The 13,653-nt window shown below is 33.9% G+C and overlaps 1 protein-coding gene across 1 annotated transcript in view; it reads left to right on the forward strand.

Annotated features, from left to right (window-relative positions):
* Positions 1 to 224: 224 nt before the first annotated feature.
* The window catches only part of LOC101887270 (cell adhesion molecule Dscam2), a 332,543-nt gene continuing 319,114 nt past the window's right edge, over positions 225 to 13,653 (forward strand). The window contains exon 1 of the mRNA XM_059131918.1: positions 225 to 1,349. The gene's annotated coding sequence lies outside the window, so the exon portion shown is untranslated. The remainder of the gene's footprint in view (positions 1,350 to 13,653) is intronic.

Consider the following 13,653-nt stretch of genomic DNA (forward strand, 5'->3'; position numbering starts at 1 on the left):
AATGCTAAAATTCATTTTGCCATAAAACTGTTATAACACACAACAAGCGTGGCATATAAATGAACTCTTGTGGATTGACGACGGAATTGTGTGGACTTTGCAGAAGGACATGCGCCCTAAGCCCACAATCGACACAGCTTCACAGCATCCGTTTTCCGGCAATGGCCTCAATGAACAGGACTTGCACAAGCAAAAATCAGTTGCAATTTGGGGCTGCTCGTTAACGGTTGTTTTTAGCGGATATTCGAAACAGCAGTAGACTTGCCAACGTAGAGCAGTTCTGAAGAGAGAAGTAAATGGGGAAATTGAAATAGAAATAAAGAAACAGTGAATCGAGAGAGAGTGAGAATTACAACGAAGAGATTAAGCCAGAAGAGAGAGAGAGAGCAAATAAAAAGTCTCATTGAAATGTAATGAAAATAAAGTGCAACAACATACGGTGAGCGTGATTGATGAGTTGTACTATTGCACTTGTGGAGTAAATATTTACAAAAGAGTGCGAGAGAGAGAGTGAATTTAAAGAGAGCGCCATTGTCATTGCGGACAGTGAGTAATGAATGGAATAACATGTACATAAATATGTAAATGTGTAAGTGCAGTCCAAACGAGACAAAATCGAAACAAAAACAACATAATTAAAATACAAAACAACGACAACAAGAAAAAAGAAAACAAAAACAATAGCAAGCTCAGTGGTATACAGCAACAGTATATAAAGTGCAAACTGCCTGCCACCCACATGCAAACATTGATGCACGGCCACAGCCAAAAGTTAAGTACATAACTTTTTTTGTGGACCTTTGTACGTGTGTATGTGTGTGTATATATAAGCCAACCATAACTCCTACATCAAAATACACCGTTACGGAGAACACACTTGTATACGTAGATATATTGTTGTGCTGCTATATGCATTTTCTGCCATTTATGTTTGTGCGAACATTTTCCAGAGATAGGATAAAAACAACAACACCAACTGCGGATAAGGATGTTGTGCTAAAGGCGGCTCAGAAAGCAAGCAACATTTTGCGCTCTTTCGTCGGGATAACGTTGAAGTGAACGGTTGGTTGTTTGTTGACAATTAAAAAAAATTGTTCGGAAAGTGTGAAATACATCATTTAGAAATAAAAAAAAAAAATAAAAGAAGAAAATAATAAATTGCTTAAAAAGTGAAAAATAATAAAAAATATCAAAAAGAAATGTTGTAAAAAATCTCAAAAAATAAATTGAAGAATATATATCAAATAAAATATATCAAGCAAAAATTTTGGATATTGGTGTTAATGATTATGTGCTACGACTAAAGTAGAATAAAAAATCACCGGATAAAATACTCATCAGAAAACAAGGTTGGTACCTCCTTAAACATGTATAATGTGTGCATGATGTATTTTACGATTGCAAAAAAATAAAAATGTGCTTGTCAGCATTTGAGAAACTTTTGTGTGTGTGTGTGTTTTTTTTTTTTTGTGAATTGAAAAGCAACTTTTCATCCATTCGTTTTGCTCTATCTACACCCCGATATGTTTGTTGTACATGGTTGTGTATGGTCATGACCATGTGTATGGATGCAGTTTACCGGCATTTTCTCCATTTTGCAACAATTTGTACATGCTTTCAATGCTGTCAATGTGTATGGATTTTTTTCTTGGCGTGATTTGTAAAGTGTTTCTTATTTGAATTGTTGTCCGCTGCCAAGTGAGGGAAGGTGTTTTAGTTCGTTCTAAAGAAAATAATGTATGGGTAATTTTAAAAGATATGTAAATCAGTAGGGCGATTCTATAGTTAGTTAAAGATAGAATTTACAACGATTAACGATAACAGAAAAATTTTATTTCGTTAATTCACGAAATTCTTAACTGAACGATTTTCCTATTGAGCACATACAAAGGAACTTTCGGATATTCGGTATTCGATTTACAACATATTTTTCAAACAAAACGAAGTCGCTAAGATCTATCGATATAATTTAAATTCTTAACTTTTCTTAGAAATTTTCAGCGTAATTTGTGCCTCTTAATTTTACCGATTTTTTCCACAAATTCAAAATTTGTTCGCATTTTCTTAAATTTAAAAAAAAAAGTTTTTCTTGTGTTGTCTTTTACTTCAAACTAAGAAAGAAATGTGAAAATGGCTGTTCTCAAGGCCAATTTTATAAGGTCGTACAAAAGGAGAAAGAAGACCTTAGTCTTCGCTTGCCGATAAATATTTGGAAGAAAACACTAAAAAGTTTATTATTTTGTGCAAAAACTAAATTTTTATAAAAAAATTTATAAAAAATGGTTTTTGAATACCCTTTACAATTTGGAACGAATTTGGCAATTTTGAAAAAAAAATTAAATCCGCTAAAATTCTGTTGCAATCTTAAAAATACCGAATGTGTCCATTAGGATCTATACGACGACGTGACCTATATATATAGGCAATTTTTGTCATAAGCCATTAAAATAATCAGATGCGAAACTTAAAAAAAAATCGGTTATTAAAGTTGCTAAAATATTAAAATATCGAATATCGGGAGGTACCGTTATATGGGGGCTATACGAAGACGTGGACCTGCACAGACAATTTTCAGTCATAGGTTGTAGTATCCATTACGAACTTCAAACACCACATTTGAAACAATTCCGGTGATTAAAGTTGCTAAAACATTAAAATATCGAATATCGGGAGATACCGTTATATGGGGGCTATACGAAGACGTGGACTTGCACAGACAATTTTCAATACCAAAAGTCCTGCAGACAAAATACATATTTGAGTAAAATTTTATCAACCCACTTCATTTCGTTCGGAAGCTAGAGTGGTGGAAATCAGGATAGACGGACGGACATAGTTGAATCGATATAGAATTTTATGCTGAACAAGGATATATATACTTTGTGGGGTTTAAAATGTATATTATGAGGTGTTACAAACGGAATGACAAATTTAATATACCCTTCATACTATGGTGGAAGGTATATAAACGTATGATATGTGAATTAGTTAAAAAGTATAAAATGTTTTTGACGATAAAATATTTATGTATGAGGTTCCGAAGGAGTGGGTAGATCTTGTCCATTCCGCATCTGACATAAGTCTAATATGAATATTACGATCGACCACTTCCTTCACATTACATGAAATATGTGATAAGTATTGGAAAATTTTAAAATGTACATGAGGTACCATATATAGAGAACCGAAGTATTTCATTTCATCTAATGATAGTGAAAAAAGTTACAAAGTATCAGTCGGTTTTACCGACAGATGTATACCCTCAGCCAATTTTCGATTATTTAAATATATTTTGACTTTTGTTATAATTATTCAAATTGTTGACCCTCTTTGGAGTGGGTTCCGAAGAAATGGTCCAATTTTGTCCATTTAGTATTGGATCTAAATAAATATGATATAAATATTGTGATGTGCCAAGTTTGGACTATATTGGTTACTTCCTTGACTTTATATGAGATATGTGACAATTTCTAAAAAATGTTAAAATGTGCGTGAGGTATCAGATATTGTCGACCAAAGTATTTCATTCTCATACTTCATCTAATACAGATAAAAATATTGGTATGGGCAAAATTACAAGAAAACCGAACATTTATATCCAATTTTATGGGAAATCATAAATTTCACATTCATATCAGGTTTCTTGTTGAGAGAAATATTTAGATATAGGGAGTAGTAAAGAATCGCTGACTTGTTCCGCAAGTTATGACAGATAAAAAAAATTAAAATTGTGACCCTTTTGGGCGAGGTACCAAAGATCTTGTATTAGCAAAAATGATGGATGTGTCAAATTTGAACCGAGTTGGATGTATAATTTTTTTTCTTGAGTTTTTTTTTTAAATGTGGAGAAGGTAGCGGAGAAGGTAGCAGAAGAAATTGTCCGATCCGACATTGAGATGTGCCATGTCGAAATGGAATTGGATATTAATTTTGCATTTTAGGAAATTCATGGATATTCAAAATTTTGACCACTTTTTGGGGGAGGTATCACATCAGATTTTGTGTTTATATAACAATATTGGGACATACCGAGTTTGAAAGGATTCGGATCATTTCGCGTTTTATGAGCTTGAAATTTATTCCAAATTTTGAAACATTGTGGGAAATGTACACGAAGGAGTAGGCCGATATATTCCATACCAGATCTTTTGTTGCCAAAAATATTGATATGTGCTAAATTTAAAGACATTCGGACTCATATTTTATAAGAGTTATAATCATTCCAAATGTTTTACCCTTTGTGTTGGAAGTACTTGATGGAGTGGGCCGATATCCTGCATTTTTCCATACTGTAAATTATTTTCTGTGAAAATTTTGACTTTTGCGTCGTAGAGGTACCAGAAGGAACGGCCTGATATAGATCATCTCAGAAGTCGATCTAAGTATGATGAGACACGTTTTTTATTTCCTTGAAAACAAAAAAAATTTAAAAAAGCGGGGCAAAGCCTCCATAACGATGTAAAAAAAATAATTTAAAATAAATGCATTGGGATTCAATATTCAAGCGTTTTCTATTTTAAACTGCATATGCCAGTGAAATCGCTTTGAGAATACCGCTAAGTCTTTTAAATATTGAAGCTATGTCTGAACCGATTTTCACTATTCTAGTAAGAATTCAGATGAATTTGTTCACTTGGACAGATATTAGTCATTTTGGGGCACACTCAATTTGATATCGGATAAAGCTATATATGCGAGCTATATCCAAATCTAAAGCGATCTTGAAAAAAATTTTGAACACCTATTTCGGAGCTGTATCTGATATCTTGTACCAAAGATTATTGTTGTGGAGTACATATTGTACATGTGAGGGACTTAAAACCCCAATTCGGATGAAATATATATATATGGGTGTTATGGTCTGCACCGATTTTCACCACATTTGAAGTACTTGTTTCTAGACTGAATTCGGTTGGATTTGCCAAAATTCAGGTCATTTGGACTGATATTAGCCATTTGGTGCACAATTAACCCGAAATCGGTTCTAGAATATATGGTAGTTATATCTCAATTTGAATCGATTCTCACTAATTTCAATAGGATTAATCCTTTGGCCAATATATTGTGTGGAAAATTTCTTCTCAATTGGATAATAAATGCGACCTGCATTTTGTTCGCAAAAATAAATGAACAGACGGACGAAAGTTCTATGAAGATCCTTTTCCATGTTACAAACAAATGCACAAACGCTTACCACTACCTATCCTCCCAATTTTCGGTAGTGAAAGTATCAGATACAATTCCAAGCATTTTGTTTTTTCAGTGAATAGATCCCCAGAAGGAAGCATTCTGTGATCCACATTCTATTGTTTCCATATACTAATTAGTAAAAATGAACACATTCTGAGTAGTGAAACAAAAAATGTCATTCGATGAAACTTTTTATACCTTCCATTATGTGAAAACTTGACCAATCAAAATCACATATGAATTTGAACTAATAACCCGAACGGCGGATTTGGTGGTAAAGTGAGACCAAACCATTTGATATATCGAATATCTACATTGGATATTCATCGAATGGCTTTTGCAAGGATTTAAACTATCCAATGAAAATCGTAGAATATCAGATTGCAGCTTATTTTTACAGTTCGTCGGTGTTATGCATTTTTTTTCGTTTTGATTTTTTTATACCCTCCACCATACATAGTATGGAGGGTATATTAAGTTCGTCATTCCGTTTGTAACTCAACGAAATAATCATTTTAGACCCAACAAAGTATTTATATTCTTGATCAGAGTAAAATTCTAAGACGATTTAGCCCTGTCCGTCCGTCTGTCCGTCTGTTGTAATCACGCTACAGTCTAAACTAATTAAGATAGGAAGCTAAAATTTTGCACAGATCTCTCTTTTTTCTGCAGGCAGGTCAAGTTCGAAGATCGGCTATATCGGTCCACGATATCGTAAGCCCCCATATAACGGTACCCCCGATATTCGGTATTTTGATGATGTTGGCCACATTTTTCAATGGAATTGTCTCAAAATCCATACAAATAGTTCCTTGTGGGTACTTTATACCACGGCAGAGAATTATCTATATAGGTTTACAATATCGTATAGCCCCCATATAACTGTACCCCCGGTATTCGGCATTTTGATAATTTTAGCCACATTTTTCAATAGAATTGTCTGAGATTCCACAAAAGGAGTCCCTTGTGAGCATTTTACCCCCTCAAAAAGAATTGTTTATAGAAGTCAACGATATCGATAGCTCCCACATAACGGTGCTCCACTATATTCGGTATTTTGACGATTTTAGCCACTTTTTCCAATATAATTATCTGAAAATCCACACAAGGAATTCCTTGTGAGGACAAGGAATTTGTCTTTATAGGTTCACAATATCGTATTCCCCCCATATATCGGCACCTTCCTTTATTAGATATTTTAAAGATTTTAAAAGAATTTTTTAATGGATTTTATGTTTTTCAAAATTTTCTAATTCGTTCCAAATGGTGGAGGGTATTCAAAATTCGGCCTGGCCGAACTTACTGTTTTTTACTTGTTTAATTTTGAAAGGATTTACAAAGTGATTCCAATTATTCATCTTAATATATTAACGGAATCCTTTATAATTGTCAAAATTGTTGTAGGTCTACAAAAAACTTCACATCAAATTGTAATGGTGCAGGTTATTCGAAATTAGTCTCAGCTTACTTGTTTTTATTTATAGTTCCAATTCCCTATTATACTTAAAAAATTGTCCCAATATTAGGTATCGGACTTGTGCGCAGATGTTCCTTCTCAATAGATATCATAGAAATATGATTTGTAGAAAAAGGTGAGACAACATCAACTTTTGTTACTCTTTTACTTTTAAACGATGCAATTGCAACGGTTGGCCAAGCAATACCTCCTACATACCTTGGAATATGTCAGCAAATACACATGTCTGTACGTGTCGTCTAATCCCAAGCAAAGAGTCATTCGGAAATTTGTAAGTTTGACAACACTGGTTAATGGTATTGCGTTATCGGTTTGCATTTTAACCATTTTCACATTTCAATGTTCGCTGAAGTGCCTTTCGTGTGTATCGGAATTTGCATGTTTTAATGTATGTATATACATGTGTATGTGTGAGTGTGTGTTTGTGTTTGTGTTAGCCATGATTTATGTACGTACTTACATATACATATATTTTAAAAGCCATAGCACAGATTTGTAGGGCAAAGAACTTTTTCTCTTGAATGAAAAAAAGTAAAAGAATAACAACAACGTTCAAAACAGACTAATTGAAATGAAACGGTTTGGCTGCGAGTCGGGGAGAACGACTGTGATTGTATTGCATTTCGTTTTGTTGTTGTTGTTGTATTAAAGCACATATTGAGAGAAACAAATTTTGAATAGCAAATCGATTGATGGTACGAAATGAAAAAAGTTGTAGTACCTAAAATTTGACGAGAAACTGAATCGAGTTCATTTGTGAAGGGAAAAATAATCAATGCAAGTAGGCTCAGATGTTTGGATAAACGTGGAAAATAAAAGATTCGGAATTATTATTAGAACTTGTCAAAGTAAAATGTTTTTTTAAACAAGTTTTAAGGATAAGAACCAAAACAGCATGAAACCCCATAACCTTTTGTGCTCATAGTCAATGCTAGTGTTGCAAATGGGTCACAATCAAACTTTGAAGAATTTACAACCACTGATTCGGGCGATAACTAAAAACAGGATTGTATAGAAAGCAAATCTAAATTTTATAAACATTTTTAACTGAGTACTGTGGGATTTTCTCCGAAAAGATCAAAAATTATCTTAAACAAGTTAAAAAGTATCAGTAGGTTTTGCCGACAGATGTATACCCTCAGCCAATGTTTGATTATTTAAATATATTTTGACATCTCTTATGATTATTCAAATGGTTGACCCTCTATGAATTCGATTTCTAAGGAATGGGCCAATATTGTCTATATCACATCGGACCTAAATAAATATGATATAAATATTGCGACGTGGTTTGGACGATATTGGTTGAGATGTAGCAAGTCTGCATGAGATCTGATATTAATTTTGCATTTAATAAGCTTCATGGGCATTCAAAATTTTGACTCTTTGTGGGGGAGGTACCAGAAGGAGTGGACCCATATATCCAATCTTCAAAGCATATCTTGTATTAGTAGAAATAATGGGATGTGTGAAATATGAAGAGCATCCCGTTCTCTTCATATTTTACAAATTTTCGGATTAAATGATTGTTTTGGTTTTTCATAATTTTGGCCCTTTGTGAAGGAGGTAACAGAAGGAATGGTCAGATTTCTACCACCTCTTTAACGGTTTATGTTGATAAAAATATTGTGATGTGTGTAATTTGAAGACAATCGAACTCTTACGTCACATTTTATGAGAGTTATAATTATCCAAAAATTTTGACTCTTTGTGGGGGAGGTACTTGATACATCGGTCCACTTCGATGTATTCCATTTTCGTATCTGACCTAGCACTGATACAAATATTATGATTTGAAAAGTTGGAGAAAAAACGGATTATCCTTTCTTTTCCTGTGTAGTAAAATATTTTCTTTGAAAAATTCAACCTTTGTAGGGGAGGTACAAGAAGGAGTGGACCGATTTTGTCCATTTCTGAACTCGATCCAGGCTTTATAATAATATTACGATGTACCAAGTTTGGACCAAATCGGATACTCCCTTCGAGAGTTATCACGCGCACCAGCCAGCCAGACAAACAGACAGACGGACGAACATCGCTAGATCGACTCCAAAAATATTCTGAAACGGATTTGGCCCAAATAAACCTAGAGTCTAAACCGTTATTTCAATGAGGCACTTCTTGGCTGTATCAAAAAATATTTGTATATCCTCAAACGCTAAGCTTTCGGGCGAACTTTTAATACCCTCCACTAACTGGAAGGAACTTGCAAAATGGAAAAATATTGTTGAAAAATTACGCTATAATTTTAAATATTCCCAATATATGCTATTATTGTTATATGGGACTATACGAAAATGGAAACGCTTCGGAGAACACGGTGCCTTTAACGAACTCTGAATATTAAGATTGAGATAATTCTGTTAAAAATGTAGCTAAAATCCCTAAAATGTCAAATATTAGAAGGTACTGTTATATGCGAGTTCTACGAAGGTGTGTGTCTATAAATTTTCTGTCATTAACTCTAAATACCTAATTTGACACATTTGCGATGAAAAGTGAGACACAAATCAGCAAAATGCCAAATACCTGGTGTTATAGTTATATGGGGACTATATGGACAGTTCCATGCGAGGATTTTCCCTTAAAATTTTAGATTCGTTTCAACATTTCGTGGTAGGCCTTTTGGTGCACAATTTGATCAGTTTGACCCAATTTTTATACCCTCCGACATACATAGCGTGGAGAGTATATTAAGTTCGTTATTCCATTTGGAACTCGTTGATATAATAATTTTAGACCTAACAAAGTATATATATTCTTGATTAGCGTAAAATGCTAAGACGATTTAGCCCTGTCCGTCCATCCGTCTTTTGTAATCACGCTAAAGTCAAAACGAGAAAGATAGGACAATAAAATTTTGTACAGATCAGTCTTTTTTATGCAGGCATGTCAAGTTCGAAGATGGGCTATATCGGTCCACGATATCGTATAGCCCCACATAATGGTACCCCTCTATATTCTATATTTTTTACGATTGTAGCGAATTTTTTCAAATGAAATCCACAAAAGGATTTCCTTCTGAGTACTTTACCTTGTCCACAATATAGGTCCACAATATCGTATGGCCCCGATTTAACGGTACCTCCCTATATTCGGTATTTTGATGATTTTAGCTACATTTTTCAATGGAATTGTATACAAATCCATGCCAACATTTTTTACCACCCGGAAGAGAAATGCCTATATAGGTCCACGATATCGTATAGCTCACATACAATGGTACCCTCGATATCCGATATTTTGACGATTTAAAAGACATTATTCACCGGAGTTGTTTCAAATTTCATATTTAGAATTCGTAATAGGAACTACAGTCTATGTCAGAAAATTGTCTATGCAGGTCCAGGTCTTCTTATAGGCCCCATATATCAGAAACTTTTGTCGATTTTAGGTACAATATTCACCGAAAATGTTTTGAAATTTCGTATTAGGCTGCAAATACATAAAGAGCATATTTGGCTGGCTTAAGTCATCGGCTTGCTTCTTCGTAGATGAACAAAGTAGTTTTCGGTTGACATAGTTCGATTTTGGCCCTAGGCTTCTTTGTTCATTTCCGAAGAAGTCAGCCGAGGACTTAAGCCAGCCAGATAAGCGCTTTATGTATTTCCACCCTTAGAAGTTCTTAACAGGTACTGCAGCCTTCGTATAACCTCAATTTTGATGATTTTAGCTACACTATTAGCTACCGGATTTTTTTTTTTAAATTTCGTATTTGAATATTGTAAAGGCTTATGACAAAATTTGCCTTTGCAGGTCCACATCTTCGTATATACCCCAATACAACGGCTATATTCAGTATTATTAACGGATTTTTTTTTTATTTATTTATTTATTTTATTTTTTTGATAATTTCCAAATTCGTTCCAAAGGTAAGGTATACAAATTTAACGTTGGGTCTGGCTGAATTTACTGTATTTTTTTATTTTATTTTCATATTCCTTCTTAGCTGTATCCGTTCACAACAAATCAAAAGGTACGACATTTTGCGTTTTTTTAGTACTTCTACATCACTCCTAGTCCGAATTTCCAAAAACCCAGCCTTATTTTACCTCTAACCACCAACAAAGACTTACATGCAAAATTTCAGGATTCTAGCCTTTTCGTCTGGGCTTTGATAAATCAGTCAGTTATCCAAAAAAACACTCAAAACATTAAAATATCAAATATAGGGAGGTACCGTTATATGGACGATACACGAAAACGAGAACGTGCATACGAAATTTTTTGTCATAGGATGCAGTACCCATTACGAACTATAAATACGAAATTTGTTATAATTCCGGTGAATCTTCCAATATGAAATTTGAAATGATTCCGGCGAATAATGATGCTGAAATCATCAAAATACCGAATATCGGGAGGTTATATGGGGGCTATACGAAGACGTGGACCTGTATGCAAACATTTTTGTCATAGGCTGTAGTACCCATTACGAACTTTAAATATGAAATTTGAAATTATTCCGGTAAATAATGTCGCTAAAATCATGAAAATAGCGAATATTGGGAGGTACCGTTATATGGACGCTCTACGAAAACGTGGACCGACATGGTCCATTTACAAACATAACCTGCCTACTGGTAAACTATGCATGTATGCAAAAACTAGCCTTCTATTTCAATTCGTTTGAAAGATAGCGTGATTACAAGAGACAGACCGATATCGCTAGATCGTCTTAGAATTTTACTCTGATCCAAAGTATATGTACTTTGTAGGGTCTATTATGAATATTTTGAGGAGTTAAAAACGGAATAACAAAGCTAATATACCTCCCATAAAATGCTGGAGGGTATAAAAATATATTGTAAAATATTCTTTTTCAAAAATGTGAAAGTCCAATTTTCTTCAAACTTCGCACATCTCATAATTTTTGCCAATATACGATCTGCCGTCAGAATGGAATATACGAACATCTTCGGCTAAAATTAAAGAACAAACTAGTAAAAATAACGTCAAGGTCGACTCGATCTTGTTGTACCCACCTAAAATATGGGACATGTGTCATATGTCAAAATCTATTAAAATACTGAGTTATAATGAATTTAGTTCCAAAATGCAGTTGGGACCTACAAAATACGATGCTCTAAATTATCGACCTATATTTGATAATTTTTGCGATGATGTTTTCTAAGAAGGGTTTTTCACCAACAACTGTAACTGTCAAATTACAGCTGGATTAGATGGGAAATGAGGAGAAAATTTGTGTAAAGCGAAACCAATACAAACACCGATATAGCCTATTACCGTACATCTAAGGGGAAACTGCAACTATATATACGCCACATTTAATGCATTTATCTTAAATATTGTGACAGCCATCTTGAAATCATCAGCAAAGTTTGAAATCTCTTCGTTGCCTAATACCCTTAACCATACAACAACCCTCTTACTTCCTTCCTGTAACTCTCTCTCACTCTTTAGACATACATATTATCCAAAAAAATGATAGAAATAAATAACTGAGAGTCCTAAGAATGCGATTTGAAAAATCAAGAGGAAAAAAATCAAACTCAATGATGATTTTATATGTATGTGTGTGTAAGTTTGCATGAGTTTATATGTCATTTCAGATGAATGCCTGAATTTTGGGGCTCACGTGTTTTCCAGCTCTTTGTAGTATTTCATTCGCATTCGTCGTATGTAGAGCCTTAATTATACGATGACTACGTGTCATTTGTTATTTCAGCCCAGAATGAGGCTATTCATCTAATGCGTGTGTCTCTCTATCTCTTTTTTGTCGGTATCTACCGGAAGCGAGTGTTCATTAAAGACAAACACACACATCTCGACTAAAAGAATTTATTTAAATACGAAATTCAAATGGAATGGAAAATACAAAGAGGTAAATTCGAGCTTGTTTTCTTATGAAAAAATTAGATTTCGATATAAATGCATGAAGGCATTTAGATATTTGTTGTTTAAAAGATAAATTCTGAGGATTTTTTGTTGAAGATTCAAAAAAGACTGTTTTGTGATTCATAAGGACCATTTATTGCATGTGTATAAGAAGAGTTGGACCGATATGTTCCATTTTCATACAGGACATAATATAAGCAGACATATTGCGGAAAGCGGACAATTGATTCACATTTATGAGACCCATTATTATTAATTTTATTATTATTTTCTCTAAATATTACTATTATTTCTATATATAGAGTCAAAAACAAATAAAACCAGTAAGGAAAGTCTTAAAGTCGGGTGGGACTGACTTTAATATACCCTACACCACTTTGCTAATTTAGTAGAGCTCCGCATTATTATAATTTGAAGATCAAAGGACTAAATATGCCGAAGCATTTGTATCTTTTAATTTCGGACTTGTATCGCCCATTTGGTGCAAAATTAATTTGAAATCGGATAAATATTTATATGGGAGCTAAATTCAAATCAGAACCGATCTCGATAAATTTTGGCAAAGACATTTCTGAGCTGTAGTTGATATATTTCCCTGAATATCATTGTTACGGAGTGCTTATTACGGCTGTGGGTAACAAATATAACAAATCAAATGAACAGTGTATATGGGAGCTGTAGCTATATCTGAACCGATCTTCACCAAATTTGACATACTAGCTCCTGGACTCAATTCGGTCGTAAGTGCCAAATTTCATCCCATTTGGACAAATACTAGACGTTTGGTGCACAATTAAAGGTCAATCGGACGAAGTTATATATGGGAGCTATATCCAAATCTGAACCGATCTCGATAAAATTTACCAAATGTATTTCTGAGCGGTATTTGATATATTTCCCCAAATATTGTTGTTACAGAGTGTATACTACGGCTGCGGAGCACAAAAATAACAAATCGGATGAACAATATATATGGGGGCTAAGGTTCGTCCATGGGCCAAACAAATGATTTGTGCAAAATTTCATCTGGATCGGATAATAAATGCGAACTGTACTTTGCTTACAAAAATACATGGGTAGACAGACGGACGGGCGGATATGCATAAATCGACTCAGAATGTCATTCT

Source organism: Musca domestica, unplaced genomic scaffold, assembly GCF_030504385.1.
Source record: "Musca domestica strain aabys unplaced genomic scaffold, Musca_domestica.polishedcontigs.V.1.1 90, whole genome shotgun sequence".
Classification (NCBI taxonomy): domain Eukaryota; kingdom Metazoa; phylum Arthropoda; class Insecta; order Diptera; family Muscidae; genus Musca; species Musca domestica.